Below are 6,632 nucleotides of genomic sequence, written 5' to 3' on the forward strand. Positions count from 1 at the left end.
GGGATGTAGATCAATGCGAGAGCACTTGGCCAGCATGCAAGAGGCGCTGGGTTCAATTTTTAGTACTGCACGCACATGAACAAAAAACCCCAAAGTATCCACGCAAGCTATAACATGGATGCATCTTGAAGTCATTATGCTATGAAAAATAAGCCAGTCATGTAGACCACAAATTGTACAATTCTGTCTAATGAAGTCTAGAATATCTAGCACATAAGATTAGTGTGTGCTTAGGTGTGGGAGGGAGGGGGAAAGCCAGGAAAGCAGTGACTGCTATTGGGCAGGAGTTCTTTTATGAGGTGATAAAAATGTTCTAAAATATATTTCAGGGACCACTGTATCACCCTGTGGCATGCTGAAAACCGCTGAGCTATACATTTTTAAAGGATGCACTGTGTGGTATGTGAATTACAGCTCAACAAGTCTGTTTTTACTAAAGCAGCAGGATCACAAGTTCAAGCTAGCTTGGGCAACTTAGTGACTTAGCGAGACCCTGTCTCAAGACTAAAAAGTAAATCAGTAAAAATCTGGTGGTGTAGTTCACTGGGGAAGCCCTGGGTCCACTTCTCAGTGCCATAAAGAAAAAAAGTCTGTTTTTATTTTTTTAAAAGTATATGCATGTTTTTATTGGTGTTTTTGTTTGTTTGTTTTTTGAGACAGGGTCTCACTATGTAGTTGAGACTGACCTGGAACTCACTATGTAGGCCAGACTGGTCTCAAACTCACAGCGATCTTCCTGCCTCAGCCTCCCGAGTGCTGGGATTACAGACGTGCGCAAAAATCTGTTTTTAAAAGTTGAAGGCACAGGGGACAGAGGAAGCCCTTAGACATGCAATCTTATTCCAGTCTTCAGGGCAAATGAACAACTCCAGATATTTTTCTCTTACTCTTTTTGCACTGCCTCCTGGGAACCTCATCCAGCTATGTCTTACCATACCTTTGGAAGATCTTGGAGCTACCCATGGGGAGCCAGTTTGAACCCTCTTTAGTGAGGGAAACTTCCTGGGGCCCCCCCACCCCCGAACCGCAGAGTTTGGCCTGCAGCTGGCTCTGCAGACACCGGTGTTGGTAATTTGGATGGTTGCGCTTGATGGCCCTGCTGCTGACTTGCTGTGTCACCAAACTGCTCAGTGCCAAATGGTAACTGGCGCCTGCCAGTGACATATGCAGCTGCAGGATCCTGCTGGCTGTGGGTTTGATTTTTTTTTTTTTTTTATGGAAAGGTTATAGTAAGTACAGACTTTTTTTTTTTTAACAGCTTTATAACTCCTGTGTCTTCGCTCATCCCGTAAGGCAGATGATTCCTAGTGACAAATGTGGAGACCGAGATGCAGAGTTGGGTGGCTTCCAGCCAGGGTCAAGGCGAAGCGCGGAACCTTTGATTTCTGACTCCTAATTCTACACTCATTCCTCTCCCGGATCCTGTCATGAGGAGACTTGCTTCTTCCATGGACTTAACAATCACCTGGTCCTCAATCCTCGTCTTTCCGCCCTCAGAGATGGCCCCTCGCTGGCCAGCCCCCTTTCACCAGCAAGCTGGTGGCCCCTTCATTTTGGCAGCAGCTGCGTCCTGAGCTCACATGACTGAGCCGGCTGTGACCTGCCCTGGGACGCTGTTGGCAGAAACGACCAAGGTGGGGTGGGACAAGAACCTAGGTGATTTTGGACAAACTTCACCCCACACTGTGTATAGAGCCTGCGAGATCGGGCCTCTGCCCACCTTCCAGAGTAGACCCTGAGCTCCCCGGGACAGCGACAGGGTCCTGTTTCCCTCTGTGGCTGCACTTGCTGGCTGGGTGCCTGGCATGGAGCAGATGATCCCGGGGAAAAGCCTGTCCAGCGCAGGATGGCCGTCCACGGTTCCCTCCCCTTCCCAGCGCCCCTTCACCTTGCAGTCATCCTGACTAAGTCTGGGGAGGGCTCGGGAGGCGCTGACCCTGGGCACCATCCCTGCCCCACCTCTCCTGCCGTTGGAAACCTAGGCTGGAAAGAAACAGATCGGCCCAGGGCAGATGGCTCCTTGGCGGAGCCTGCGGGCCGGGGCCGGGGCAGCAGCTGTGAGTGCACCGGGTCTCAGCTGTCCCGGCCACAGCCGGGGGCGGCCTTTCCCAGCCGCTTCCCTGGCCTCTCCGCTCCCTCCGGCATCTAGGAACCTCCCACTCCCTTCATTCATCCCACCCACGTCACTGGAGGCCCCTCGCTTATTAACTTTCCAGCATCTGCAGCTCACGCAGGCGCTGAGTCAGGGCTGGCTCAGCCAGGAGGGAGGCGGCCAGGCTGACTCAGCCGCTCGGCTCCTCCGTGGGGGCTTCGCCTGCAGCAGGGGTCACCTGCGGGGCAGAGGAACATGGGGCTCATGACTTGTGCTGCCCCCTGTCCCCAGCCCTGCTGAGACCCAGCTTCCTCCTGCCCCCTCCACCGGCGCCCCCAGCTCCGGTTTAGGGAACTGAATGGGGGAGGCGGGGGTAGAGAGAGGGGGCCCTCGGGTGTCCAGGCGGCCCACCTTGATGGGACTTACAGTTGCTGTAACAAAATCCCCGAGCTGGGTGATTTATGGAGAATGGCGTCTGGGGCTCGGGGCTCTGAAGTTGGAAGTCGGAGAGCTTGGCTGGAGATGGTGGTGAGGGCCTGGAATAGCAGAGCACATGGCAGGGTGGGACAGAGCCAGCATCTATTCCTCTTCTTAGTCCTCCAGTTTCATCACGGGACCCACACTCATGACTTCATTGTAAGACTTAAGTCTCACTTTTACTCCTGCAGCGTGAACTGCCAAGAGGCTTCCACGATGCTGGGCTCAGAAGCTCAGCGAGGCTCCAGGAGCTTGTCGGACAGCGAGAGTCACCCAGGAAGGAACACACCAGGCAGGTTGGCAAATAGACCTTTATTAGTCTGGCCAGACGGCACTCCCCAAGCCAAGTAGCTCAGAGAGGCGGCTAGCTCAGAAACAGAGGCCATTTTATATAGGGCTGAGGGGGGGTTTACACTTAAAACTTACAGGAAGAGGACAAAGGCAAAGAATCAGTTGATCTGAGCTAGTGGTCATCAAGCATATGCTCGACCATCACGTACTAATGATCAGCCGAGCGATTATCCATTATTCCATTTACAACTTAGATTATAATGTTCAGAACATTCAACTACAGGCAAATAAGGAGTGGCGTGATTTGTGTTGGGTCTCTGTGTTCACTACAGTTTCCATTTAGTTTCCCAGCTACTTCAAAGCAGTTACCTAACAATTCACAATTAATCATTAGTTATCCTATAAGGGATGGCAGGGCGCGACAGTCTCTGGGTCGTTTGCTGGTCAACATGGAGTCGCTCTGGTTCAGTCAGGCTCTTATATCATCTAACTCTAATTGTCCGCCTGAGGCCCCAAGTCCCAGCCGCACTAACATGAACATTTGGGGAGCATGTTCCTAAGGAGAGCTTTGAGAGGTCACATTCCGATGACAGCAGTTGGTCCAAGGCTGAATGTGTACTTTGTCAGGGCCAATGAGAGGCACCGAAACTCAGGCTAAAAGTTTCAGGAGAAAGACTCTCATTCCTTTTTGCTAGACTGGAAATTCTGGAAGAGGTAGGGGCTAGCTGGGTTCAGGGGGAGCACACCTGTAATCCCAATACTTGGGAGGCTGAGGCAGAAGGATCACTGTGAGTTCAAGGCCAGCCTGGACTACATAGTAAGATCCGGTCTCAAAAAAAAAAAAAAAAAAAGACCGGGGATTTAGCTCAGTGGTGCCGCTGCCTGCCTCACAAGCACAAGGACCCAAGTTCGATCTCTGGTACCAAAAAAATGGAAAAAAAAAGATAGGGGCTATAGCTGCTAGTTCTAGCTTGCTGCCATGTGACACCTGAGACAAAAGCCAACCTTGCAAAAAGCAGAAAACTTGTGAAAAATGAATCTTGACTCTTATTTTGGAGCCCCAAATCTAGCTACACTTGAAGATGTACTAACAAAGGGCCTTTTGGGTTTCGATTTTGAACTGTACTCTTCTTACGTCAGTATAGGTTGAAATTTCTGTTGCTAGCAGCTGACAGAATGCCCGTACTCCTTACCACATTTAAGTAATCCTAAGGCACACATTTTTTTCCTTTTAACTTCTCAGAGGTTAGGAGTGCTTTGTACAATGGGATCATCTCAAAGGGGCTTCCTTATTTGTGAATTTGAGCATAGCTGTTCCTATTGTCTTTACTTCAACTGAATAAGCACCACTGAATTTTGCGCTATTGAAAATGCCTTAGGAAGATTCAATTGTGAGTCAGCATTTGGCTAAGACGTGATTGTGTAGAGAGAAAGGTAGAGATGGATACCAGGCAACAGGGAGTGAGGTTAATATTACTGAAGCAAGTGTTTGTCTTTGGAAAGGTGACTGCTCTGTGCTTACAAAGGAATAAGAAAATGCATTATGAAACTTAATGTGGGTAACTTCTGCAGAGGGATGTTCCACTTCTGAAACACACTAAAAAGACTGACTGTCATATGCCAGGCAGTACAACTGCAGAAAGGAAAAATTGTAGAATCCTACAGAAAAGGTGAGAATTTTAAACCAACTTGAGTTGCTGCAGGTGGCCATTCGGACACTGTGTACTGACAGGGCAGTTGGTGGCATTTTCTTTCTTAATGGTGCATTTTGTTTTTTGGAGACAGGGTCTCCCTTTGTAGTTCAGGCTGGCCTTGAACTCACTGTAGCCCATGGGGGTATCCAACTGGTGTCGATCCTCCTGCCTCAGCCTTCCCACTGCTGGGATGACAGGTGTGAGCCACCACACCCATCTATCAGTGGCTCATTCTACAGCTATTGGGATCCACTGCCCCTCCCATTTTTGCAAAAAAAAAAAAAAAACCCAAAAAAAACATTCTTAAAGTCGCTTGCCCAAGGTCACAGGCTGAACTGGAACTTCCTGGACCTAAAGTTATCTCCCACCTGGCCCCACTCAAGGGGAATGGAAGGCTGGAGGCATCTGTCTGTCCCTGCCCTGCTGTGGGAGGGCTCTGGCGGACGCTGTCTGCCGTGCCAATGTGGAAGCTGAGAGCGGCCTGGCCTCCTGTGATACTCACTCTCAAAGTGGTTCAGCTCCCCAGCTTTGCTGTTTACCAGCTGTGTGACCCTGGGCAGGTCACTTAAACTCTCCCCTTTTGTAAAACTAAAAGAATAAGAACAAATACCAGGGCCTGATGCATAGAGGTGATGTGAGGCACACGTGGGCTAACATCTACTGTTTATTTAACAAACTGTACGCAGTGCTGGCACCAGTTCAGGTGAGGATTATGAAGATCAGTCAGTGTGTGTCCAGTCCGGGACCATCTCATCTGGACGGAGGCATGGCCCAGGAACTTCTCCTCCATGCTCCCGTGACTTTAATCAGATCTTTTGCATATTCCATGCAGTTTTTTAAAGCTGCCTTTAATGGGCACGTTGCTCTGATTTTCCTAGTCCACCACATGGATATATAATATTCATTGTTCATTGTCTTTTCTCAACCTCCAGTTTGCTTCAAATAAAGTGGAAGCCCAGGGATTTAGCTCAGTGGTTCTGCCACCTGCCTCGAAAGCACAAGGACCTGAGTTCGATTCCTAGTACAAAAAAAAAAAAAAAAAAAAAAGTAAGCCCATAGGAATTTGTGTGTGCTCACTGGCGAAACCCAAGTACCTAGGCCAGTGTTGGGCGGGTAACAGGTGACCAATACACACTTGCTGAGATCCTTGCATTGCTCATGATCGTGATGACTGGGTTTTCAGGCCATTGTGTGGGATCACCTCCCTCTGACACTGTTGTGACTGCTGCACTTTGCCTGCCTGACTTGAAAAGCAAAACAAACTCAGGGACTGAGCAAAGAAAGCAAGAGAATGAAACTGACTGTCCCACAGAGGACTTGTAGTGAGCTCAGCCCTCAGCGCAGGGGGACTCAAGCCCGGACAGCCAAGCAGCACTTGTAGACAGGATTCCGGTTCTGATCCAGGCCCTGACGTCTCCCGCCTGTGTGACCTCAGCTGAGTTCCCCTGTGCCTGAGTCCCCATCGGTGCACGCGGGAAATACCGAGTTGCATGGAAGTAAAGGAGTCACCACAGTGGAGGGCATGTGGCTATCCTAGCATAAGGGTGCCATTGCGGACTGGGCCTCTGAGATGTTCGCATTCCCTTCCTGTTTTCTGTTTCAGGGAGTTCTGAATGCAAGACTTTGTTCTCTGCTCTTCTAAATTATGGCTAGAAATACTCTGGTTTCTCTTCAGATCGTATAAATCTTTCGCCTTATTAAATTATGGCTAGGGTTAGGGCTGTGGCTCAGAGGGAGAGCGCTTGCTTGTACCCTAGCATACAGGAGTCCCTGGATCTAGCCACAGCACTGCAGAAAACAAAAGCAAGACAAAAGCAAAAGAAAAAGTTGACCATGTGTTAAATGCTGTCTTAGCTCCTGGGAAGGTGCTACAAGGAACTAAACGGTATCTGGGTTGATATGCCCTGTAAAACAGTCTTTCTAGAAGATTCTAAAACCACCTATAGCATATAGCAGCTAAGCTCACAGATGTCATGGCTATGTGGCCCAACTTTGGTTCCTTTTTTTCCTGTTGGTCTAAAAGGCTTTACCTGGGGTAAAGAGAGTTAGAATGAGGCACTTACTACTAATTGCTCATT

The 6,632-nt window shown here is 49.3% G+C and overlaps 1 non-coding gene across 1 annotated transcript; it reads left to right on the top strand.

Moving 5' to 3' along the window:
* The first annotated feature begins 5,697 nt into the window (after window positions 1-5,697).
* LOC117286988 lies at window positions 5,698-5,800 on the top strand. Its single transcript, XR_004518187.1, has one exon. It is a non-coding gene; the product is annotated as a small nucleolar RNA U13 (small nucleolar RNA).
* Window positions 5,801-6,632: the final 832 nt, after the last annotated feature.

This window comes from Fukomys damarensis, unplaced genomic scaffold (assembly GCF_012274545.1).
Source record: "Fukomys damarensis isolate Sample0158 unplaced genomic scaffold, DMR_v1.0_HiC HiC_scaffold_19, whole genome shotgun sequence".
Classification (NCBI taxonomy): domain Eukaryota; kingdom Metazoa; phylum Chordata; class Mammalia; order Rodentia; family Bathyergidae; genus Fukomys; species Fukomys damarensis.